Source organism: Saccopteryx leptura, chromosome 9, assembly GCF_036850995.1.
Source record: "Saccopteryx leptura isolate mSacLep1 chromosome 9, mSacLep1_pri_phased_curated, whole genome shotgun sequence".
Taxonomy (NCBI): domain Eukaryota; kingdom Metazoa; phylum Chordata; class Mammalia; order Chiroptera; family Emballonuridae; genus Saccopteryx; species Saccopteryx leptura.
This window is the reverse complement of record NC_089511.1, coordinates 51832958-51854293: the sequence shown is the minus strand read 5'-3', so window position 1 is coordinate 51854293 and position 21336 is coordinate 51832958. Positions and strand designations below refer to the sequence as shown.

At 35.5% G+C, this 21336-nt stretch overlaps 1 protein-coding gene and 1 non-coding gene across 3 annotated transcripts in view; both read right to left on the bottom strand.

Annotated features, from left to right (window-relative positions):
* PRKG1 (protein kinase cGMP-dependent 1) overlaps positions 1-21336 on the bottom strand; it is a 1422417-nt gene that overhangs the window by 181024 nt on the left and 1220057 nt on the right. The gene's annotated exons all lie outside the window — the stretch shown is intronic.
* Positions 16179-16285, bottom strand: LOC136381613 (U6 spliceosomal RNA). Its single transcript, XR_010747105.1, has one exon. It is a non-coding gene; the product is annotated as a U6 spliceosomal RNA (small nuclear RNA).

Genomic DNA, 21336 nt, shown 5'->3' with positions numbered 1-21336 from the left:
ATGAAAATGAAGTAAAAGTGCCCCACAAGTGTCATGCCATACCCAGTATAAAGTCAACAAAACAATTTCAACAGTTCATCTTGGAAAAATGTTCTCAATTTGGGCATAACTTCAGATAAAATAGACAGTTTGTGTGGTTGTTTTTTTCTTCAGTCAACAGATATATCTATTTTCTCTCAGAGTGATAAAGGAAGACTTCTTGAACAGTTTCCAGGGGGTTTTTGTGGTTGTTCTTTGTTTGTTTTTTAAGCCATAGATAAGGATCCACTCAGGCTCAGCTCATTTTAGCTGAATTTGGATCAATAGTAAAGCTATAGCATCCCATTCATCGGTATGGTGACAAAGATCAGCTGACCTCTCAGAAAAACAAACAAAAACACAGCTTCTCCATATAGACCACGCATTAGATGTATTCCGACTTGTGACAAATGCATGCACATTCTTATCAACTGCAGGACCAGGTGGGGATGTTCTCAACTCGCTGTGTGCCATTAGTGCTACACGAAAACTAGTACAAACTCCACTGATCTGGACTCATGCTAACTCTTCCCTAGAGATAGAAACAGGGGCAATAAAAATAAAAGTCAACCACTATAATACATTAGCAAGCCCCTTGGCACACATTGAAGGGGATTCCTCTAAAGCCTTTTTACCTGGCATTCAATTCACTGTGAAAAGGCAGAACTCCCTCAGGGCAGGAAGTCTACCCCTCACTAAAGTCAATAGCAGTTCATAAAAATAGGATTGGATGTGGCCCTGGCCGGTTGGCTCAGCGGTAGAGCGTCGGCCTGGCGTGCGGGGGACCCGGGTTCGATTCCCGGCCAGGGCACACAGGAGAAGCGCCCATTTGCTTCTCCACCCCCCCCCTTCCTCTCTGTCTCTCTCTTCCCCTCCCGCAGCCTAGGCTCCATTGGAGCAAAGATAGCCCGGGCGCTGGGGATGGCTCCTTGGCTTCTGCCCCAGGCGCTAGAGTGGCTCTGGTCACGACAGAGCAATGCCCTGGAGGGGCAGAGCGTCGCCCCCTGGTGGGCGTGCCGGGTGGATCCCGGTCGGGCGCATGCAGGAGTCTGTCTGACTGTCTCTCCCCATTTCCAGCTTCAGAAAAATACAAAAAAAAAAAAAAAAAAAAAAGGATTGGATGTGTCTGGAAGTAATACTGCTGTTCTTCGTTTACTGGTTTACTTATTTTTGTTTTTGTTTTCAAGGCCCTCTTGTCTCCCTATGAGTAAGTCTTCATCATCATCATCAACAACACCATCATCATTGCAAGCAATCATCAACAGTATCCACACCATCATCACCAAGAAGACCATCATCAACAATAGAAACGCAATTCACAATAGCAGAAGCAACAGCTATGTGTGAGCCACTGTGTCAAATTCATTGCCAGCACTATCCTGTTTGTATCATATTTTCCTCCTATGAGGAAAGTGCTCATACCTTCCTTATTCCTGATGAGGAAAAGGAGGCTCATGGAATGAGGTAAACCCAGGACTCAATGACTGTTAAGTGGCAATCCAAGCTTCCATATATATAGGTCTGTAATTCCAAAAGCAACCCTTCTATTTCAGTTATTATGAAAGAAAATATCTTAAAGGTGATGCTATATCAATTTTAATTATATCTGGTAAAAAACTGATATAGATTGAGATTATTCTTTGAAGCTTGTTAACTGTCTCTTCTATTTCTCATACACATCTCTCCGCTCAACTCCCTTTCTCCAAAATTATATATATTTTAAAGTAAACAGTAGTGAAAAAATAGGATCTACAAAAATAGGCCTGAATAAAATTCTGTGTGACTCAGAGACATGAGGGTTTATCCAGGATTTATCAGGGTTTATCCAGGATTTATCAAGGTTTATCAGGAAGGAAAAGGTTCTTCTTTCACTTGACTCTTGTGAATTAACCACCACATAATTCTTAAACAGAGTGACTCATAAATCTATGTCTTTTAGAACAGTTTGGCAGAGCACTGTCTTAAGGTCCTCTGTGTTTTCTACTGTTCTCTTCTCTCCATTATACACATGAAAGAGCTCCCATTGCTACTGGTAGCCACAACTGAAAGCCAACTAAGGAAATTATAAATTATGCTGCAATTTTATAAACAGATTTTCTTTAGAAATATACTATAAATCTATAGATTTCCACAATTACCTGTGCAGAAGGCAATTTACAAGAGCTCACTTAAATTACAATCTTCTTTCTTACTTGGTTGTCATCTGCTGAAATAATTTTAAGAAGTATAATTGAGAAAGACTAAGTTAATCAGAATAGTTTTGTTAAACTTCCTTATAGTCTCTCTGTTAGAATGAATCATTTCTTTCATCTTATTTTATTTTACATTTTGGTTATTTCTTTTAGCATAATTAATTGTAGGACCAGCTAATTATAGCCTCTCATTGGTTTCTTATTTACACAGTCATTTGAACACGTTCTCATCCACCTAGCAAAACCACTCACTTTTTGGATGTTGAGAGGCAAAGTGCTACTCATCCTAATACTCTACAATTCATCTTTTCTTCCCAATTTCTTATTTTTTAAACCAACCTGGTTTAGGCAGTCTCCTATATATTTTCAGGATAGAGCACTATCAAAGTTCCTCATGGGCTATTTTATAGTTAAACTTCTATTTACATATTTCTCCTTCCCACTATTTTATCATATTATTTCCTCCAAGTTTATGCAGTATCTGGATTTTGAAGGTGCTTAATAAATGTTGTAAAAAATCTTTGTTCAAATTATTCTTGTTTGTTACTTTGTTTTTGCAAGAGAAAGGGAATGACAGACAGGGACAGACAGATAGGAAGGGAAAGAGATGAGAAGCATTAATTTTTTTGATGTAACACCATAGTTGTTCATTGATTGCTTTCTCATATGTGCCTTCACGCAGAGTGAAGGGGGGGCTCTAGCCCAGCCAATAACCTTGGGCTCAAGCCAGTAACCTTGAGCTCAAGCCAGCAACCTTGGGCTTCAAGCCAGCAACATTTGGGCTCAAGCCAGTAACCTTGAGGTTATGTCAAAGATCCCCTGCTCAAGTCAGCGACCCCACACGCAAGTTGGTGAGCCCACATAAAAGCCAGCAACCTCGGGGTTTTGAACCTGGGCCCTCTGCATCCCCGGTCAATGCTCCATCTGCTGTGCCACTGCCTGGTCAGGCTGTTCAAATTATTGTTAAAATTAGTCGTGCCTCTTTAAAAAAGAGAGCTGAACAACTATTACATCCTCATATGGGACTTCCATCAGTATTTAAGGTACAGTTTTACAGTAAGTAATAGGAATTAATAATAGGAATGTTGCCCTGGCTCAGTGGTAGAGTATTTGCCAAGCATGTGGATGTCCTGGGTTTGATTCCCACCCCGGGTAAACAGCAGAAGCGCCCATTTACTTCTCTACCCTTCCCCCCTTTTCTTTCTCTCTGTCTCTCTCTTCCCTTCCTGCAGCCAAGGCTCCATTGGAGCAAAGTTGGCCTGGGCGCTGAGGATGGCTCCATGGCCTCCACCTCAGGTGCTAGAAAGGCTCCAGTTGCAATGGAGCAATGCCTCAGATGGGCAGAGTATTGCCCCCTGGTGGGCATGCCAAGTGGATCCTGGTTGGGTGCATGTGGGAGTCTGTCTCTCTGCCTCCCAGCTTCTCACTTCAGAAAATTGCAAAAAAAAAAAAAAGAAAAAAAAGAAATGTTTACTCTGAATTCATAAAAAACTAATAATTAATATAATTAGAAGGAACTGTGGAAACTGACTTTATAAGGACAAAGATGTCAAAACATGTTTTGTAAAGTGTCAATTATCATAATTAAGTACTTTTTAATTTTTTTTTTCTTTTCTGAAGCTGGAAACGAGGAGAGACAGTCAGACAGACTCCCGCATGCTCCCGACCGGGATCCACCCGGCACGCCCACCAGGGGCTACACTCTGCCCACCAGGGGGCGATGCTCTGCCGCTCCGGGGCGTTGCTCTGCCGCGACCAGAGCCACTCTAGCACCTGGGGCTAGGAGCCATCCTCAGCGCCCGGGCCATCCTTGCTCCAATGGAGCCTTGGCTGCAGGAAGGGAAGAGAGAGACAGAGAGGAAGGAGGGGTTGGGGGTGGAGAAGCAAATGGGCGCCTCTCCTATGTGCCCTGGCCGGGAATCGAACCCGGTTCCCCCGCACACCAGGCCGACGCTCTACCACTGAGCCAACCGGCCAGGGCCATAATTAAGTACTTTTGAGATATCACATTCATAGAAATGATTATTGCCTCAGTTATTGAACATGAATTTTGAGTGCACACTACTAAATTAACCTACTGCAGCTTTTTCTTCTTTCTAACTTTGCAATTACATGCATTTTTCTGAAATAAGTGTTTTTCTTATTAGACCAAAACATATATTTCATTTTGACATCCTATATGATAACTGTTCTATATAGCAATGTTACTGATGTCTGTGAAAGTAAAACAAGACTAGCTTACCTTTTATAGATAACTTTAAGGTTTATAATTTCTAATTTTTTACTTCAAGGAACCAAGCATTATGTTGTACAATGATTTAGTACCACAAACATTAATGATGGTGATTATAAAACCTTCAAAATACATTTTGATTTTCAAAAAGCTATTCACAAACTGAACTCATATACTAAACATCTAAAAACCACCACTCCATTCATAAAATAATTAGCTCTAGGATACAATAATACCTAATCTTGTTCAGACATCAAAGAATTGACAAAAAAAACAAAGCCCTTTAATTGGAGAATCAATTAGTTTTTAATGATGTTAATGAGCTGAATTTAATCTAATTTAATGCTATCATTAAAATGTAAGATCAGCCTGACCAGGATGCGGAGGACCCAGGTTTGAGACCCCGAGATTGCCAGCTTGAGTGTGGGTTCATCTGGTTTGAGCAAAGCTCACCAGCTTGGACCCAAAGTCACTGGCTCCAGCAAGGGGTCACTCAGTCTGCTGAAGGCCTATGGTCAAGGCACATATGAGAAAGCAATCAATGAACAACTAAGGTGTCGCAATGAAAATCTGATGATTGATGCTTCTCATTTCTATCCATTCCTGTCTGTCTGTCCCTGTCTATCCCTCTCTCTGACTCTCTCTCTGTGTCTGTAATAAAAAAAAAAGTAAGATCAAAGTAGCAAAGAAAAAAAATACAAAGAGATATCATAGTATTAATGTGATGAAATTGTCATTCTTTTATCAAGGAAGCCTATCATAAAGTTTTAAAACAAATGTTTACCAAAACTGAAATTTCATTTAATAGATATTAAGTTAATAAAAAAATGCAAAAGAACACCATACATTTTACTGAACAGCACCTAATCAAATATTAACAATGACTCCCAATAGAACTTAAAAAGGCAGATTATAAACTCTGGTTAGAACCACCTTTTTCTCCAAAGCATGTTTACCACTGATGTGTTTTAAAGTCCCTAACTGGTTATTAACTGGTATCTAAACACACATTAGTATTTTTAAAAATCAGGCTTACTCTCTGCTTGAAGTGGATAGTTTGTATGAAACTGTATTATAAAAGCCACATTCAAATTTTAATTTTGTATCATTCTAGATGTGGAACTTTGGGCAATTTCACTTATTCTATCTGATCCTCAACTTCCTAATCTACAGAATATAGATAATAAAATCTATACTAAAGTTGTAAGAATTAACTGAAATAAAGCATATTAAATCCCTAACTCTGTTCCCATCCCAGCCATTATATGTGTATGAGGTAATAACAATAACGCTGCCACAAATTTCTGTACTACACTGCAGTGGAATATATAACAAATTCCAATTGCCTTCCTAGATGTAAAACAGCTCAAAAGAATTCTTTTTAATTTTACTATAATTTTCTATTTTTAATTTAAAAATAAAATTATATGACTGGAACATTAAATATAACTATATAAACATAGACACATGCATCATCTCCTTAGAGGCCAGAATTAAGAAAATGTGGTCATAGGGAGTCTAGAGTTAAAGCAGTTAGGCTAACTGCTTTTTATCAAAGAATGGAGCTAGTGGTGAAGCATTATTCTGCTTTTTTTACTTTGTCACCATAGGAAATATATATATGCAACAGGACTAAGAAAGGGGAAAATGCAACAGAGCAGAGCAAAGTACTAACAAGTTAGTTCCCAGTTTCAGTCAAAGGTTTACAAACTCACAATCCTGTGGGGACCAGGACAATGGGAGAGCTTGTTCCCCACCCCCTGGCTGTTGCCACCTGTGGCTGATAGACATTGTTACCTGTTCATCAGGTTTTGAAGAAAACACAGATAGATGTATTTGTATAAACATGCTTTACATTTTGGTTATAATGCTTTTAACCATGAAGTGGGTTATAAAAACACAACTAAAGGTTACAGTCTGAGACCTTGGTTTAAATAAGTACTTTCACAGCAAATACAGACAGGTAAATACATAAGAGATCAGTAATAAGAGCCAAGAAGTAAGTCACTAAATTTGGGAGTGAATATTAAGACTCTATTGCCATTAAGCACAGATTCCCTTTTTCTAGAGCAGTGATTTTCAATCTTTTTTTTTTAAATCTCATGGCAACACAAATTCATCACTAAAATTCTGAGGCACAAAAAATTATATATATTTTTGCTGATCTGACAAAAAGATTAGTATAATTTGGATTCATTCACACTGCATAGCTATTGTTGTGTTGGTGGTTGTCATTTTAAACAATCTGAGAGAAAAGAGGTAAAAGCCCCTGACTAAATAGTCAAGTACTATATGTTTTAAAAATTCTTGCAGCATACCAGTTGAAAATCAGTGTTCTAGAGTGTTCTTCTCTGCCAAAATCTACCTCACAGACTCCCAGCTTCCAAAGGCTGCTGGTCAGAAATTTCTCTCTGACCCTTTCACCTACTTACAGCTATGATCTGACAGTACCCACACATTGGTGATAACATATCACTAGTGAGAACATATTTTACATTGAGAGTAAGTCTGGTCCCTAATTAAACTGCAAACAAATGAGGGTTCTACAAAACTAGGTTGTACTCAGCATTACATCCAACAATGTACCCATATATGAGGTTCAATCGAGAGGTGTTTATTTGCTTGACTTCCCTTCTAAGCTACAAATTTTTGGGATGACAGACCTATACATTTTATTTCTGCACCCAGCAACTAGTACAATGCTGCATATAGAATAAGTGAAAATTTGATATCTTTAAAGCATGTGCATTAAGTCCCTACTCTGAGGCACTGTTATCAAAATTTAGAATCTCTCAGTGAACAAAGAAAATGGAGAGCTCTGCTCACATTCTACTTTATATGGTTTGGTAGTTGAATTGGGCCTTGGCTAGGGGTTGACAATGAGCAAAACTATAAAATCTATCAAAAGATGTTAAGTATGAAGGAAAAATATAAAGAGCAGAATAGAGGAATTGGAATAAGGAGATTGGGTGAGTGGGAATAGGAGTAGAACTCAATAGAGTATCAGGTTAGTTCTGAAGGGAAAGTAAGATATCAGCAAAGCTTTGAAGATGAGCAATTTAGCCAAGCTGCTGTGTGAGAAAAGAACATTCTAGGCAGAGGAAATCACTTAGAGCAAAGGCCAGGGTGCCTGGTGTGTTCAAGAAATGGCAAACTCTTCTGTCAAACTCCAGCTTGGCTTCAGAGAGGAGAAGGAGGATAAAAGACATGGTGCGTGGGCTGGCAGGAATGAGGGTAGATAGTGGAGGGGCTGGCAGGCCACTGTAAAGGCTGGGAATGAATGAATGCTGGCAGAATCAAGTGGCTGAATGTCAACACCCATAGATAATGGAAAAAGGTAAATATGAAATAGAACCACAGAATACACTCCAATTCAAACGCAGCAAACATGCAGAAATTAGCTTTAGTTTTAGTGCTTAAATATCTAAAATGTGGTGATACAAATAAAACGGAAACATATTCGCATTATAAAAATGAGAGGGGTGTGTGTGTGTGTGTGTGTGTGTGTGTGTGTGTGTGTGTGTGTGTGAAGGATAGGGGAGAAAGCAAGAGCACATGAGCATCCAGAATTATGAGTATGAATTAATGTATAGTAGTTAAATTTTAAAGATAGAGAAAAATCAGAACAATATCTGAAGACAATATATTAATATCAGAAGACAATATATTAGTAGTATTGTTGACAAATGTGAAATAAAAATGTTATATTAACCATAACTATTAATGATAGGAATAGCTACATAAATGTTGTTTTATAGAGATCTAGGCGAACTTTAAGAACTTTCGTTTTGTGTAAATCATTATTTTGTCAATCACAACCAAACTACAAGAATATTTTCAACATCTTCACAACATTTCTTCCATTAATTTATTCTACATTAAAGGCACAGAGCCCTAAGGAAAGCTTTTCTCCCCCATTTTCTTTTAAAAATTTTCACTATGCATTACACAGTGCTTATTAAAGAACATTGCTTCAATTGGGCTGGAAAATAGCAAGTTTATTTCTATGACATAGGCTACAGTTCTTAAACTGGTTTCCCTAGCAGGGTTTGAATGTCTGTGTGCCCCTCAATTTTATGCACAATTTTCTATATTTGGAATTTTTCTTGGAAGAGAGTCTATAGTTTTCAGAGTTTAAAATGATAAAGATTAAGTTTTGATGTATTAGAAATCTTCTCAAATGACATATAGCATTTGAATTTCTTAAGATGCCTTCAAAATGCCCTATTTTTTGTCATGATCTAGGACAACACCCACACTAACAAATGGAAGTCATAAGAAGACATAATTATTTGCATAATTTTAAATGAAGAAAAATTACTTGCCAGAACTCTCTGAACAAGGTAGGCCTTAAAACATTTTACTTTGAATCAGATAATTAACCTAGTCGTCCATTTACAAGATCTATGATTAGAAGTAATTCGAAAGGTAGAATATAAATTCCCTTTCTTCTAAGGTTCTTAGGGTTGCATTTTATTTTTGAGATTTGAATTCACCAAACTACTCCCCATTTTTGAGCTATATGTTTTCAAAATAATCTACTTTTACATAAAATATTAATGCCAGAACATCTAATCTCCTTACATAGTAAGTGTTAGATCAAACTAATTTTACTTTTAAATTGTTTTCTCTGGAAAATGAAAAGATAAAAGAAAAGCAAATGGGAAAGAATAACAGTTATTCAGACTATTGTTTTTAAGGCAAATTTCAGAAACATCTTTATTTCTACTAGGGTGGCTTAAAGGTCGACTTCATCTTTCACCCCACCCTGAAAGTCTCTATTATAACTGTATATTCATTTCTTACTGGGCTAATTGAATATTTAATATGTCTTTTTAATAATAAAAGTTAAATCAGTGTCAGCAGATCTCAACAGTGTTCTATAGCCAAGCTTTTCTTGACCATTCAGACCCGTAAGACATTACAACTGTCATCCCACTGTACAGAAGAGAAAACAACTCTAGTTTAATCACACTCACATCGGAAGTAATTGGGATTCAAAACCAGGACTCCAGAGTCCACACTTTGGCAGTCTTCCATGAACTTTATCTAGGGCCACTTCACCTTAAACTTTACAACTAAAGAATTTTTCAAGTGAAAAAAAAATCATACTAACAATGGAAACTGAATATTTAATATGCATTAAAAATAAATTGGCTCAATATTGTCTTTCTTTTGAGTTTCTAACGATTTTTCCAATGATGGAAAATTATTAGAAACTTGTTTTTAAACTTCATTTTGCTAATCTGGGATATTATTTCCCATGTGAATCTTATTTGTTGTATTTTATTTTATGTAATGAATTTTTATTTCTAAACCTTTTATTGCCTTTAAGAAAACACAACACAAATGCCAATCAAAATGTTTGAGGAAATTCTCAGCACCACAAACCTCTGTGTCTAAGTGGCTCAGGTCATTGCTCAGAAATATAATCATATATGGAAGTATAACCTATGAATATCAGAGGATTCCATATCACAGAAAAAGAAATCAAACTTTATGTCAAAACTATGAGGTTTTAAAAACTGTTTTCTGGGGAATATTACACAAAATACCTATTTTAAGCCTACTTTCCTTCAAATTTTAGGACTCCCAAATCAATACCCCAAATATAATAAACATAAGAAATCATTTATTTAAATAAAATTCAGTGTATGTCTCAGACGGTTACTACACCTTGTAAATATATGAGAACAGATTTGAAGAGGTTCTATGGGAGATTCTCACCTAAAACGTGCATTATTTGTCATACCCTAACTGAATCATCCTCCATAACAGGTGAAACTGAGGCACAATAAGACTTATCAGCCTACTCATTAAGTTTTAACAACAGTGGAGAAAATAAAATAAGTTTAATATTGGAATTTTAAGAAAATCCCAAGGGTCGATACTCTCACATGCAGGCTCATTTGCAATCACGAGGGTATCTGCTAGTCACTCCAGGAGGCGTTTGGCCAGAAGTAGTGATACAGACACGGCGAAACAGGCCCATTTCCTCATTTCATTATGCCATATGGGAAAGATCTGATCAGCTAATTATTATTGCACATTTGGGATCGCTACAGCACAAGCAGACTAGGAAAATTCCGTGAATGCAAATTAAGGCTTGCTCCTTCGCTCCTTCTGCACCACCATTTAAATGCATAATTTGATCACACAATGAAACTACCCTAATCATCTTGTTTAGAACATTCATTTTGATCTTGTTTTCTCAAGTTTAAATCTCTACAAAATAAAAACAGATCTGACACACCCTGAGACTGTTTACCCCATTGATGGAAATCAATGTGATGCAGTGCTTAAAAGATCATTTTATACAGAGAGGACAATTTTATCTCCATCTAAATTTCTGAAAAGAATTTCTGAAAAGGATCCCCAAAGAGTTCTTCCCTGAACCCCACAGAATTTATAAATATATTAAAACATCCCTCTGGTAAATAGGCTGTTACATGGCACAATTGATCTTAAATTAATTAGGGAGTGTGCCTGATATAATGACAAAACTCTTTAAAAAGCTAAAAGTTTTCTTGAACTGGTAGCAGAAGGAGGAAGTGACAAGATTCTAAGCAAAAAAACAGGCACCTCTGCTGGCTTAAAGATGGAGAGGGCCATTTGACAAGGAAACAGCAACCTGTCTTACAATTTCAAGAAACTGAATTTTGCCAAGAACCTGAAAGATCTTGAAGCAAATTCTTCTCCAGAGACTTCAGATAAACATCCAACAGTACTAATACCTAGAGTGCAGCACTGGAAACCTGAACAAAGAATCCAGCTGAGCTCTCTGGGAATTCTGAGTTACAGAACTGTGAGAAATAGGTGTTGTTTTCAATCCCCGGAATGTGCGATAAAAACTTAGCAGATATTTCCACAGGGATGGAGTAACAAAGCAGCAAGAAGTTTTTCCCGGCTTTGTTATTTTCACAAGTCAACATTTATCTTTAAATGTCTTACCAGAATATAAAATAGACTGGTTTGATTATCAGCAATTTACCACTTATTTGTTATGATTCAATATGAGCCAATTAAAACTTAAAACTGATAACCTGGCCTAATAGAACACAGTACAAAAAAAGGCAGTATCATTAATGGTTACTTATTACATTCACACTACATTAGCTTGCTAACCCAGTAATTGAGGCTATACAAATATCCTATCTCACCTTAAAGTTTTACCCAATGATTTTAACTATCTTCAGTCAAGTGTAATTAATGGTCTAATGATCTAAAATTTCCCTCACTTTTTTCTACGTTAATGGATTAGCATTATTCTGTAAGATGTATTTGTCCCCTCTCCTCATTCATTCATCATAGCATTTACTTATTTGGGGTATAAGAAGAAGCTCCAGAAAACTCTTATATTTTCTCTACCCCAACCATTCCTTCAAGGAACCCCTGTTTTTTTTCACTGGAGAATGATATATAGAAACAAAGATCTGGGCAGTAGGTATATGCTTGCAGTAAATGCAGTATCACTGCTTCCAGGCTTGTCCATGAGCAGAACAAGAAAATATATGTATGTATGTTAATTCATGTGTTTGTTTGTCTACATGTCTATCTATCTAAATATCTATCTAGACACTGTCATGTTGATATTTCTTTTTTTAATTTTTATTAATTTTGAATTTATTGTGTTTACAAGGATTCAAGAGTCCCATTGAATATAACTCCCTCACCGCCCACCCCTGTGTCCCTTTTTATACCCCCTTTGCCCCCTCCCACCCTACTTCCTCCGGCCTTCCCTCTAGGATTTGCTGTCCTGTTATCTGCATCTCTGTGTTATGTATATATAATTTCACTAATCCCTTTACCTTCTCTGATCCCATTCCACATCGCCCTTCCCTCTGAAAGCTGTCCCTCTGCTCCCTGTGACCCTGCCTCTACCTCTATTCCATTCCTCAGTTCACTTTGTTCATTAGATTCCACATATAAGTGAGATCATATGATATTTTTTCTTTTCTGCCTGGCTTATTTCACTTAGCATAATAATCTCCAGGTCCAACCATACTGTCACAAAAGGTAAGATTTCCATCTTTTTCACAACCACATAGTATTCCACTGTGTATATATACCAAAGCTTTTTAATTCACTCGTCCACTGACAGACACTTGGGCTGTTTCCCGATCTTGGCTGTTGTAAACAATGCTGCTATAAACATGAGGGTACATATCTTCTTTTGAATCAGTGATTTGGTATTCTTAGAATATATTCTTAAAAGTGGAATAGCTGGGTCAAAAGGCAGTTCCACTTTTAATTTTTTGAAGAATCTCCATACTGTTTTCCACAGTGGCTGCACAAGTCTGCATTCCACCAGCAGTGCAGGAGGGTCCCCTTTTCTCCACACCCTCTCCAGCACTTATGCTGTGTTGTTTTGTTAATAAACACCATTCTGACAGGTGTGAGATGGTATCACATTGTGGTTTTAATTTCTATTTTTCTAATGATTAGTGATGTTGAACATTTTTTCATATGCCTATTGGCTATCTGTATATCCTCTTTGGAGAAGTGTCAGTTCTTTGCCCATTTTTAAATTGTATTATTTACCTTCCTGCTATTGAGTTTTAGAAGCTCTTTATAATTTTTGGTTCTTAACCCCGTATCAGACGTATTGGCGAATATGTTCTCCCATTGTGTGGGTTGTCTTTTTATTTTGTTAATGGTGTCTTTTGCTGTGATAAAGATTTTCAGTTTGATATAATCCCATTTGTTCATCCTATCCTTTATTTCACTTACCCATGGAGAAGAATCAGCAAAAATATTACTATGAGAAGAAACGGAGAGTTTACGGCCTATGCTTTTTTCCAAGATGTTCATTGTTTCATGACTTACATTTAAGTCTTTTATCCATTTTGAGTTTATTTTTGTGAATGGTGTAAGCTGCTGGTCTAGTTTCATTTTATTGCATGGATGTGTCCAATTTTCTCAACACCATTTATTAAAGAGACTGTCTTTACTCCATTGTATGCTCTTACCTCCTTTGTCAAATATCAATTGACCATAAAGGCATGGGTTTATTTCTGGGTTCTCTGTTCTGTTCCATTGATCAATATGCCTGTTTTTATGCCAGTACCAGGTTGTTTTGAGTACAATGGACTTGTAGTATAACTTGATATCAGGAAGTGTGATACCTCCCGCTTTATTCCTTCTTTTCAAGATTGCTGAGGCTATTCGTGTTCTTTTATGGTTCCATATACATTTTTGGAATATTTCTTCTATATCTTTGAAGTATGCTGTTGGTATTTTAATAGGAATTACATTGAATGTATAGATTGCTTTGGGTAATATAAACATTTTAATGATGTTTATTCTTCTTATCCGTGAACACAGATATGCTTACACTTATTTGTATCTTCCTTGATTTCTTTATCAGTGTTTTGTAACTTTTCAAGTACAAGACCTTGACTTCCTTGGTTAAATTTACTGCTAGGTACTTTACTTTTTTGTTGCAATAGTGAAGGACATTGTTTCTTCATTTCTTTTTCATACAAATCATTGTTGGTATATAAAAATTCCTCTGATTTCTTAATATTAATTTTATATCCTGTCATCTTGCTGAATTCTTTATCAGGTCTAGTAGTTTTTTGGCTGAGATGTTAGGGTTTTCTAAGTAAATATCATGTCATTAGCAAATAATGATAGTTTTACTTCTTTTCTTAAATTTTCCTAAATTTATTAATTTGGATGCCTTTTATTTCTTCTTCTCATCTGATTGCTATGGCTAGGACTTCCAGAACTATATTCAATAAGAGTGGTGAAAGGGGCACCCCTGCCTTGTTCCTGATTTTAAGGGAATTGCTTTTAATTTTTGACCATTGAGTATGATGTTGGCTGTAGGTTTGTCATAGATGGCCTTTATCCCTGTATCCCCACTTTGTTGAGAGTTTTGATCATAAATAGGTGCTGGATTTTATCAAATGCTTTTTCTGCATCTATTGATATTATCATGTGATGTTTATCCTTCCTTTTGTTTATGTGATGAATCACATTGATTGCTCTGTAAATATTGTACCAGCCTTGCCTCCTCAGAATAAATCCCACTTGATCCTGATATATGATTTTTTTCATGTATTGCTGGAACCAGTTTGCTAATATTTTGTTGAGAATTTTAGCATCCAAATTCATCCAGGATATTGGCTTATAGTTTTATTTCTTTGTAGTATCTTTTCCTGGTTTTGGAATGAGAATTGTGCTTGCCCCATAAAAGGAGCTTGGAAGTGTTCCCTCCTCTTGAATTTTTTGAAATAGCTTGAGAAGGATAGGTGTTAATTTTTCTTTGAATATTTGGTAAAATTTGCCTGTGAAGCCATCAGGCCCAGGACTTTTGTTTGCTGGGAGTTTTTTGATAACTTTCCATTTCATTTGTTGTAATCAGTCTGTTTAGATTTTATGATTCTTCCAGATTGAGTTTTGGAAGATTATATGTTTCTAGGAATTTATCCATTTTGCCTAGGTTGTCCAATTTTTTGGCATACAGATCTTCATAGTATTTTCTTACAATCATTTGTATTTCTGTGGTGTCAGCTGTTACTTCTCCACTTTCATTTCTAATTTTATTTATTTGAGTCCTCTTTTTTTCTTGATGAGTCTGGTTAAAGGTTCATCAATCTTGTTTACATTTTCAAAAAACCAAGTCTTGGTTTCATTAATCTTCTATATTGTTTTTTTAGCCTCTATGTCATTTATTTCTGCTCTGATCTTTATTATTTCCTTCCTTCTACTTCCTTTGGGCTTTATTGGGTTTTTTTGTTTTTCTAGTTCTTTTAGATGCAGGGTTAGGTTGTTTATGTGAGTTTTTTCTTGCTTCTTAAGGTATGCCTGTAATGCTATGAACTTCCCTTTCAGGTCTGCTTTTGCAATGTCCCACAAATTTTGAGTTGTTACATGTTCATTTTTATTTGTTTCAAAGAAAGTTTTGATTTCTTCCTTGATCTTGCTGTTAACCCATGTTAATAACATGCTATTTAGCCTCCAAGTGTCTGAATGTTTTTCAGTTTTTCTATTGTAGATGATTTCTAGTTTCATGTCATTGTGATCAGAGAAGATGCTTGATATGATTTCAATCTCCTTAAATTTATTAAGACTCGTTTTGTGTCCTAACATATAGTCTATCATAGAGAATGTACCATGAGCACTTGAAAAAATGTATATTCTGCTGCTTTAGGGTGAAAGGTTCTGAAGATATCTATTAAATCCAGTGAATCTAATGTGTCATTTAAGGCCGCTATTTCTTTGTTAATTTTCTGTTGGAGGTTCTATCCATTGATGTTAGTGGGGTATTAAAATCCTCTACTATTATAGTATTGCTGTTGATCTCTTTATGTCCATCAAAATCTGCTTTATATATTTATGCGCTCCAATATTAGGTGCATAGATATTTACAATGGTTATATTCTCCTGTTGGATTGTTAACTTTATCATTTTGTAGTGATGTTCTTTATTCCTTACTGTAGCCTTTGTTTTAAAGTCTATTTTGTCAGATATAAGTATTGTTATCCCAGCTTTTTTTTTTTTTCATTTCCATTTGTGTGAAATACTTTATTCCATCCCTTCACTTTTTGACTATGTGTATCTTTTGTTCTGAGATGGGTCTCTTATAGACAGCATATGTATGGGTCCTGTCTTCTTATCCATGCAGCTACCCTATGTCTTTTGATTGGAGCACTTAATCCATTTACATTTAAGGTTATTATTGATATGTAGTTGTTTATTGCCATTTTATTCTGTAAATCTACAATCCTAAAAATATGGAATGCTTCACGAATTTGCGTGTCATCCTTGCACTTGAGTTATACTAATCTTCCCTGTATCGTTCAAATTTCAGTATATGTGCTATCCAAGCGAGCACTGTCATGTCAATATTTCTGATTTTTTTTTTTTTTTTTGTATTTTTCTGAAGCTGGAAACGGGGAGGCAGTCAGACAGACTCCCGCATGCGCCTGACTGGGATCCACCCGGCACGCCCACCAGGGGGCGATGCTCTGCCCATCCGGGGCGTCGCTCTGTCACGACCAGAGCCACTCTAGTGCCTGGGGCAGAGGCCAAGGAGCCATCCCCAGCACCCGGGCCATCTTTTGCTCCAATGGAGCCTCGGCTGCGGGAGGTGAAGAGAGAGACAGAGAGGAAGGAGAGGGGGAGGAGTGGAGAAGCAGATGGGTGCCTCTCCTATGTGCTCTGGCCAGGAATCGAACCTGGGACTTCCACACGCCAGGCCGAGGCTCTACCACTGAGCCAACCGGCCAGGGCCAAAATTTCTGATTTTAATACAGTACTATAATGTCATTCCAGCCTTCTTCACTTTCTTATTTGTAACTTATTCCTCTGGTTGTTAAAATCCTAGCTCTCATTTTATATATATATCTTAAAGATCTTTCTATCATCACTTAAACTATTAATACATCTTTACTACATGAAATGGACATCTGAGAGCAGGACCAAATAACCTGAAAGTCCGAATTTCTTTAGATGATGATGATGATGATTTTACTCAGTGACATAGCAGAGGCAGAGAGATAGACTCCCACATGCACCTGTAATGGGAATCACCCAGTAAGCCCACTAGGAGGCGATGCCCAGTCTGTCTTGGGCATTGCTGGGCTGCTCAGCAACCAAGCCCTTCTTAGCACCTGAGGTGAGGCCATAGAGCCATCTTCAGCATCTGGGGTCAACTTGCTCAAATAGTTTGAGCCATAGATGGAGGAGGGGAAGAGAGAGAAAGAGAGAGAGAGAATTGAGAAGGGTGGGGTAGAGAAGCAGATAGGCACTTGTCCTGTGTGCCCTGACCAGGAATCTAACTGGGACATCCTTACACGAGGCCAACTCTCTACCACTGAGCCAACCAGTCAGGGCCTAAAGGTCTAATTTTATGCAGATTAATAACAAGTTCTATTAGCTGGCAATTTCTCAGAGGAGAACTTTGTGCATCAGTTTGTTGCTAAGAATAGACAATCAAATAAAATTCAAGAAAACTGTAATTTATACTTCAAGAAAACAGTGAATTATAAAATACAGTTTTCACAACTATGGGCACCATAGTTGCCCACTGTTCTGTTTCTGCTACTATTGCTTCTTGCTAGTTCTTGAATTCCACTCTGTCCTTTGAAGTAAAGCCAACTTATCTTTTAGAATCAAGTTATGTAGTAAATCTAAGAACTCAACATAACTTGAAACCATCACTTTGTTCTGACACTATTTGAATGATCATATCTTACACAAAATATCATTTCTCTCCTAATTTATTGTTTAAGAAAATAAAAAATATTTTATGATTATGAAAGAAATATGTATTCACTGTAGAATATTTTTAAAATACAGAAATGTGTCTGAAGTAAAAATATTAATCACTCATGCTCTATGCATCTAGAGATAACCTGTTTTGTATTTTAGCAAACTTCCCTGGTAGTGGTGTGTCTGTGGATGATCCCCATTTTGTTAGCATGAATCATTTCAAATATATTTTATATAGTTTTTTTACTTTATATTATACAGATAACATTTTCTCATAATTCTAAGTGGTATTCAGTAACAAAGTGAGTAAAATAAACTGAAAAACAATGAACATAGCTGAGTATATGTAGCAAGTTAATATACGATCAAAGGCATACTAATTTATTAAAGAAAAGATATTCCACTTAAAAAATGATATTTTTGACAACTGATTAACCATTTAGAAAATGAAAGAAATTTAAAAACCTCAAGATTAGACACCTAATTTATTGCTTTTACTAGATTATACTTGAGAAAATGTAATATTCAAATGTGAAAAAAAATCACAAATAATCAAGAGGAAGATAAGGATGGGTAGCTCGACAACATGTACCAATGTTTAAAATTATCTTTTATATTTCTGAAATTATTAAAATAATGATGATAATTTTCTTTTCTAATTAGAAAACAAGTGAATTATCACGAAAAATGTAGAGTGGAGAGATGACACATATGTAAACTGGATCCACTCAAGTTTTTACATAACTTATTTCAAAGAAAATAAACACCAAACTACAATGTCCCAGTTTGTTTTCATTTATTTTTAAGACCCAGACACAATCCAGCACAACTATTTCTTTAAATGTAACTGAGCAAAACTTTCTGTAATATACTAGGAAAAATTTTGGTTAAAAGTTATCAAATAGGTTCAATTTTTTGGAATTACATTCTGTTGGCTGAGATGTCTTCAACCAGATATAGACAGTAAAATCAGTAAAGATGTTAGGTTATCACGTTTTATTAAGAGCATGAATATTATGATAATAATTTCATATGTATGTAAATTAATTATGCTGTACAATTTAAACTTACACAGAGCTGTATGTCAATTACCTCTCAATAAAATTGAAAGAAAAACAATGTGGATAAAAGCCCTTTTTTGGTAAATACATTAATAATGCCATGACAACAGCACTATTCTTGAGGGTTTCCTCAAGACATTGTGTGTCAGACATTGAACAAAGCAGCTTATAACAATTATCTCATTTAATCCTCACAACTCCATTCTCCTTTTGAAATTTAAAAAATTGAGGCTTAGGTAAGTAGAAAAGAACACACCATCTCTCATATAATATTCTTGCCAGGTATATATATCCTGTATCCAGTCATAAGGAAATTTAGACAAATCTAAACTGAGTGACACTCTCTAAAATAACTGGTCTGTAGTCTCCAAAAAAATGTCAGTGCCATAACTAACAACAAAAAGCTCAATAGTTTCAGATTAAAAGAGACCAAAGAGACATGCCATCAGCATAGAACACATGATCCCAAACAGGAGGAGATAAAATATCGAAGTTAAATTTCTTGACTTTGGATAAGATGCAGTGCTTACATAAGAATATAGCCTAAAATTTTGTGGTACATATATGATGAAATATTACTTAGTCATAAAAAGGAATGAACTCTTACCATTTACAGCAGCAAGGATAAATTTAGAGGTTATTATACCTAGTGAAATAAGCCAGTCAGAGAAAGAAAAATACCGTATGATTTCACTTACATGTGGAATCTAAAGAATAAAATAAATGAACAAACAAAATTGGAACAGATTTATAAATACAGAGAACAGACTGGTGGTTGCCAGTGGAGAGGAAGGAAGGTTGGAAGACTGGCTAAAAAAGGTGAAATACTTAAGAAGTACAAATTGGCAGTTACAAAATAGTCATTGGGATGTAAAGTACAGCATAGGGAATATAGACAATAATATTATAACTATGTATGGTGCCAGGCGGGTACTAGAAATATCAGAGGGAATACTTTGTACAGTATGTGATTGTCTAACCACTATGCCATACACCTGAAACCAATTCAAAATAACATTAAAAAATATATATATATATATATATATATATATATATATATATATATATATATATATATATATCTTGTGCTTAAGAATACACATTGAGGAATTTGGAGTAAAAGTGAAATATGTATTCAGCTTAATTTCAAATACATAGTTTAGAACTAAATAAACTATATACATGTATATAAAATACAGAAACATATTTATATCAATATATAAGAAAAGATGATAAAAAATGCAGCAAAATGTTTAAAATGTCATAAATTTGAATAAATATTTATTGGGATGTTCTGTGTTAATCTTGCCACTTATGCCAATTTGAAATTACAATTAAAAATAATATTTTTAAAGGCAGTAGATATTTCAAACTTGAGTCTTTAAGTAGAATCAGGTCTTGTTAATTTAAGTAATGAATAAAAATAGAATTTGGAGCTGTAAACATTTTTATTTAACTTGTCTCAAAAGCATCTTAGTTAAGCAAATATTAGTGTATTTATTGTAAATAAAATGCATTTTATCAAATATTACAGTAGCAAAAAAACAACACTTTTACCACTCCTTTTTAAAAACCAGAGCCTCTCAAGCACTTTAAATGTGCTACTAATCATTTTCTAAGAAACTTTTTGTAAAGTGGGGCTATTTTATGAGCTGATATTAAAACCAGCCATGTCCCCTTTAGAAATTCCCTGAACAAAGTCCTGACTGTAATCATTCATCAAGGTTATTCACAGTTTATCAATATCAAAAAAGGATTTCATGATTATCTATTTATGTAAACATAGATTTGAAATATAAAGTTGTTATTTAAAATTCAACTCAGATAGAAGAGGGTAGCAAAAAAGTTCTTTGTTTTGGTGCCTGTTGATCAGCCAGCCCTTCTAGACATGCTTCGCTTCTTTATATTGATGGCATTATTTACTAATACAGCTAGAATGGATCATGCTTTTTTCACTCTGGTATAACACAAAATAAATCTACATCTAATTTCTTAGGCAATTTCCCATTCATCTTAGAACTCTTGAGGCAAAACACTCTTGGTAGGTATGTGCAGCCACTGAAAAAATAGATTTTGTTTCATACTTGCTTTTCATAAATCTTACCCTTGTGTTTGTCAGGGAACCACTTTGTAAAACAATTCAAAGAAGCAATTTTACATGAGCAATTTTCTAATTGTTTTTAAGATAAATCAGTTAAACATCCAAATGTGAAAGAAAACTAACATTGTTTAAATCAAGAAAGAATTTTATAGAATATTATGATTTGGGCCTGTTCCAAATTTTCTGGATCACATGAATCTTGTTGTTTGGTTGCTGTTTCTTTTAGTTAGTCAACTATTCAATATATTTCCTGAGCACTTAAAAATGAAAAGTAAATAATTAAATTACTAAATAAAAAGCATTTAAAGAATGAACTATTGAAATGCAGCTTTATGCTCAATGCAATTCTTTGATGGAAATGACGGCAAAGAATAATTTTGGTGTCCAGCTCAGAAACACAATTTGTGACAATCTCAAAATAAGTTCATTACAATAAATTTATTTAGCTTATTATGAAAAAATTTAAACATATATAGAGCAAGGGAGAAAAAAATAGAATAAACGACAGTG